This window comes from Megascapheus bottae, chromosome 2, assembly GCF_031878675.1.
Source record: "Megascapheus bottae isolate mThoBot1 chromosome 2, mThoBot2.hap1, whole genome shotgun sequence".
In the NCBI taxonomy this organism is placed as follows: domain Eukaryota; kingdom Metazoa; phylum Chordata; class Mammalia; order Rodentia; family Geomyidae; genus Megascapheus; species Megascapheus bottae.
In genome coordinates, this window is record NC_143510.1 from 8,028,430 (window position 1) to 8,034,401 (window position 5,972).

The following is a 5,972-nucleotide window of genomic DNA, read 5'->3' on the forward strand; positions in this document are numbered from 1 at the left end:
TCATGCAAGAAAACATAAATCTCTCAGAGCCTGTAAGAGCTTTAGGACTTCCTGGGTACCTGTGCAGAGCTTTAGGGAAAGAATTCTAGTAGTGTCATCCCACATAAGATTCATCCTCTGCAACTTGGGTTGAACTCTGCTGCATCCCACAAGACCTCCACATGAGTTCTTCTCACACTCAGCACGTTCTTCAGCTGATTGTGTTCAAGATGATGAAAACATTCACAGAAACATTTCATTCCCTTCATAGAGCGATGGGTATGTGGAGGGGGCCACAGCCTAGAGTTCCAGGAGCAATCAGAGGTCAGAGGCAACAAGGGGCAGCAGGAGAAGGGCAGGACATGTGGGTGGAATGGAGGACACACGCAGGAGTGGCATGAGAGAAGTGTCCTCTGAAAACAGGCTGCCTTGGGGAGGGGAGGGAGTGTGTCAGGGCAGTGACACCCAATATTCTGGGCTACTCAGGATTAAGTAGTTGCTAGAAGATTGAGGAAGGACTTGAAAGGTGCTGGAAAAAGTAGACATTGTCTGAAACATGAAAACTTCTGTTGGTGTGATCAATGATATTGTGAGAAATGGCCATTCCTGGCAATGGGTAATAGAACAAAATCTGTCGTAGTGAAGGTGATAATTTGCCAACTGTGCTTGAAAACCATGAAGGCCAGAAGCCAACCGATCATTATCATTTCCTCTTCCAAGAATGTTGGAGAGGAGCTTACAAACAGAAATGAAACTGCCAGAAGTGTGTGTGTGTGTGTGTGTGTGTGTGTGTGTGTGTGTGTGTACATGTGTGTGTCTTGCTCTGTGGAAATCTGAAATACTTCCTGAGAAGTTGGACATGTGTTCTAAATGCTGTATCATCCCCAAACAATGCAGAAATGAGCTCCAATGGGATGGATTTAGGTCGGAGTTTGGGGAGGTGATCAGGTAATGAAACCTCAATAATGGGATTTGCACCCTGGTAGAAGAGCTCCAGGAAGCTGCTTCCCTCCTTCCCTATGGAGAGCACACTGAGGACATGCCATCTGAGATACAGGGCTTTGTGCATGCTAGCCAAGTAGTCTACCTCTAGGCCATACTAATGGCCCATGTGCTGCCCATTTTCCTATTATCCTGCCACAAGTCCAGAGGATTGGACCAGGCCAGGCTAACAGTAGTCATTCTTGAATTTTTTTTTCCTACTACAGGTAGGGAGGACCATGAACATAAAGATACTATTCCAACTGCCTCTGCATTCAAGGTGCATTCATGAGTAAACCATACAGCCACAATGATAAGTAAAAGAATTAAAATACCTAACGTATCTGTTAGTGTATGTTCACTGATTTTAAATAGTTCCGATAAAAGTTGTGGGGTGTTTTTTTTTTTTAATAAAAGATGACAAACGTGGACTGAGAATATGGCTTAGTGGTAGAGTGCTTGCCGAGCCTGCAGGAAGCCCTGAGTTTGATTCCTCAATACTACATAAACAGAAAAAGCCAGAGGTGGTACAGTGGATCAAGTGGTAGTTGGGCTAGTGGTAGAGCTCCAGCCTTGAGCACACAGAGGCTCAGGAACAGAGCCCAGGCTCCAGTTCAGGCCCACACATGGAAAAAATAACAAAGGGGTGAGATACTTATGATAAAGTCACACTAGTGGTACATCAGGGAAAGGAAAGAGGTACATTCTTGAAGCATGAGCTTTTCTTTTGCTTCCAGTACTTGCTTTCCTTGACCTGTTATGGCAGAAAGTAACTTGAGTGTTTATTCTGTTTCTCTTCATTTTGTACTGCATTTTGCTTTGTATGTTAGCTTACAGAAAACAAAAGCTATCATCACAGTCATAATTAACTTCATTAGTCTACTTCTTTCTGTTCATCATGGGCAACTGGTGTTGATATGTATGTTGCTATGAACAAAGCTCCTAGATTTATTCTCGTGTGGAAAAAGTATCTGGATACATTGCAATATCCTAGATTGTTTAGAATCTCAGATTCTGGGTGAAAGGAGACCTTCCAACTTTCTTCCTGGTGTCATTTGGAAATATATCAAAAGTCCTTATCATTCAAAATGTTCTTTCCATGGCTTGCTAAGATCAACGCCATTTTTTGTGATGGTGCACAACTCTGATCCTAGCCATGTGGGAGCCTGTAGGAGGACAGCTGCAGAGAGGAGGGTAGAACAAAGGGAGAAAATGATAGCCCCAACCCTAAAAATAGCAAGTTAGTGAGGACTGAAAGTGTGACCTAAGAAGTAGAATGCCTGTCTATCAAGTGATGAAGCCCAGACTCCAAATCCCAGGACTGCAATACATACACACACACACACACACACACACACACACACACACACAAACGTACACGAGATTAATGCCACCCTCACATCACAAGAGGTCTTAAGTTCCTTCTTTAGGTACAAATAGCCAAGGATCCCAAGTAACTAATAAAGCCAAGTATAACCACAGAACAATATACACCTTTAATGATTCATCTCTTTCCACCTTGAAACCTCAGGGATTTGTATGCACATGAAGCACCCAGGGCCCTTTAACATGTCTCCACCCCAATCACAGTTGTAGTTGAGGGGAGGAGCTGATCAATGCTTTATACTGCTGCGTTCACTTTCAGACTCTGAAAAGATACTTCCCTTAGGAAGCTCACTTTGGGCAGTGGATAAAGCACAGTACTAGATGATTTGTGAGGCACTATACTGTCCCCAGCAAGATAACTTTTGCTTTAACGTTTGGGTGTTTGCATTTTAGTAATTTTTATTGTAAAGGTGATGTACAGAGGAGTTACAGCTACATAGATCAGGGAATGAATATATTTCTTTTTTGAACAGTGTCACTGCTTCTTAGTTTTCTCCCAATATTTTCCCTCATGATCCCCATCTACGACCAGTTGTTCATTTTCAATAAAGCAAGCTTTGTGCTAGATTTTAACAGAAAAAGGTTCAAGGATATCACCCAAGCACTAAGTCAAGCCCAAGGTTGGGAAAAAAATTATTACACACAGGCCCGGGCCTGGGCCCGGGCCCGGGCCAGGGAGGAATTTGAGGGGTTCCGCATTAGCATGGCCACTTGGGATGGGTGGAGGCTTTTGGCGTGCCCTTCATTGAAGCAGCAGGGGCCAGGCTGGGTGAGGGAATTGGGAAGCAATGGCAGCCCTGGAAATTGCTGGTCCATTCCCGAGGGAATAACAAGGAGCCTAGTCGTCAGGATGAGATGGAGGTGGACTATGCAGAGGGGAGCGGTTCGGGAGACAAGGACACAGCTCGTCGGTCTCCAAGGATGGAAACACCTCAGAAATGCATGGTGAAGACTGTGAAAGAAGAATGGAATGCTTAGATGAAATATTCAATCTTGAGAAACAGTTTACAGATCTGAATGATCAACTTCATAAAGAACGATTAAGACAGGTGGATGCAAAACTACAAGAAGTCATAGCTGGACAAGCACCAGAATATTTGGAACCAATGGCAACTTTACAAGAAAATATGCAAATTCGTACAAAGGTAGCAGGAATCTACAGAGAGCTCTGCTTGGAATCTGTAAAGAACAAGTATGAATGTGAAATTCAAGCTTCTCGCCAGCATTGTGAGGGTGAAAAGCTTTTGCTGTATGATACAGCTCAAAGTGAGCTGGAGGAGAAAATCAGAAGGCTTGAGGAGGACAGGCACAGCATTGACATCACCTCAGAGCTGTGGAATGATGAACCTCAGTCACGGAAAAGGAGGAAGGACCCCTGCAGTCCTGATAAGAAGAAGCCAGTTGTGGTTTCAGGTCCATATATACTTTACATGCTGCAAGGTCTTGATATTGGTGAAGACTGGACGACAATGAGAAAGGCAATGGCTACACTGGGTCCACATAGAGTGAAAACAGAATTGCCTGTGAAGCTGGAAAAGCATCTGCACAGTGCCAGGTCCAAAGAGGGGAGACTCTTATTATGACAGCGAGTGGTATATATGTGGACAAATAATCTGCATTGATAAGAAAGATGAATGTCCTACAAATGCTGTAATTACAATTAACCATGATGAAGTTTGGTTTAAGAGGCCTGATGGAAGCAAATCTAAGCTTTACATTTCACAGCTACAGAAAGGAAAATATTCAATTAAGCATTTGTAATTGTGATTTAAGTGTTATCTAAATCTACCTTATTAGTGTTACCAAGTGTGATGTGCCATGGGTGTTAAAAATGTATTCAGTAACTTAATATTCTATCCAATTATTAGAGAATATGTAGTTCTAGGTAGTACTCTTAGGTAGACCTCATATTTACATAAGTAAAAACACAGCTATAAAAATTTAATCATGATTGTTACATTTATTTGGCTTTTAAGTCCAGTGACCAGGAGGTATATATGTAGGCATTTCTTACTGATTTTTTTCTTTTTAAAGAAATTATATGAATTGTCTCATCTGTATGGAACCATGGGTAGGTTGATCTGTATTTTTAAAAAGCATTGCATATCTTTGTAAATAAGATAGATAAATGTTTCCCATATATGATTCGTACTAGTACATTAGTTTAAATCAGAATGAAATTTAAGCATATATATGTGAAAGTGTATACATGTCATCAGCTTATTTAGAACTGATGGCCTGAACCTTAAAATCTTGTTTGACCCAAATGAAACGAGTAGGTTGGAAAGGAAAAAGGAGCACTTTTGTAGAGTAGCTTTCCTTATCCTCTTCCTTGATTCTATGGTGGTGTCCTGTTTTTACAAAGTATGCTTAGTGTTAATTAGTAAGGTATGTGTCAAATGTTACAATGTTTCTACCTGTATTCCTGCAATCCCTTAGAGGGCAGGTGTTTGTGCCTGCATTTATGATGCACTATGTGTGTGGTGAACAGTGATGGCAGTATTGTGGTCTTGCTGGGCTTGTCTCAGCTTTTGAAACAGATATGTAGTAGTATTTTTCAGAGTTAAGCTAAGTCCTTATTCTAATTTTATTCCTAGGGCCAAAATAGCAGGAATGATTTCTCTAAATCTTTCCCAGAATAACACTTTTTTGTTTGGTGTTTTCATACGTTATGGCCATGTGGTACAATTTAGACAGTGTTGGCCTTTCTCCCCTTAGCTCCATTCATGATGAACTCCCAAAGCCTAAGGAACAGTGCAAAGGACTGAAGCCCTTCATACAGCAGGCTGTGTGCATGGTTAGGGTACAACCAAATCAAGGATTCCTGGTGGTCTTGTGCACTTTAATCTGCTATAGTTAGACTGAAGGGACAAGGAAGAAATGAACTTAGTAAAGCAGGCTGGCTGCATGATTCCGTTGTTTTTTCTTACTATTTTACCTCTGCAGACCATCCTGTGCAGATTACCACTTGACAGTTGCCAAATTTTCACATGCTGACTTCTGAAATTCACTATCAGCAGTTAGGCTACATTGCTGTGTTTCACAGTAACCTTAGCAACTGTACATAATGTCACAATCCAATGGTATTTGACAGTATTTATATATACGTTTGAGAAGCATTTTAATGGGATTTGTATTTTTAAATTTAGTATGTAATAAAAAGATGTGTTTGAGTGAAAAATTATTATATATACATATATATATACTATTATCTGTTATAGAAGCCAGGAGTTCAGCCTAGCATGCACAAAGACCTGGGTTCAATACCTAGGTACCACATAAATAGAAAAGGCTGGAAGTCCTCCTCTTTAATATAGTATTAAAATTCATATCCAGAAGGAAAGGAACGATCATAAAGAAGATCCAAATAGGGAAAGAGGAAGTGAAACTTTCCCTGTTTGCAGATGACATGATTTTGTATTTCAAGAACCCTATAGACTCCACTCCCAAGTTGCTTGAGCTGAATCGAAAGTTTGGCAAAGTAGCAGGGTATAAAATTGACCCTCAACGGGAGTTTGGCTAATGGTAGACTGCTTGCCTAGCATGCACCAAGACCCGGGTGTGATTCCTCGGTACCACATACATAGAAAAAAGCCAGAAGTGATGCTGTGGCTCTAGTGGTAGAG

The 5,972-nt window shown here is 41.3% G+C and overlaps 1 pseudogene; it reads left to right on the forward strand.

Moving 5' to 3' along the window:
• The first annotated feature begins 254 nt into the window (after positions 1-254).
• LOC150066347 (breast cancer metastasis-suppressor 1-like protein pseudogene) lies at positions 255-4,107 on the forward strand (annotated as a pseudogene).
• Positions 4,108-5,972: the final 1,865 nt, after the last annotated feature.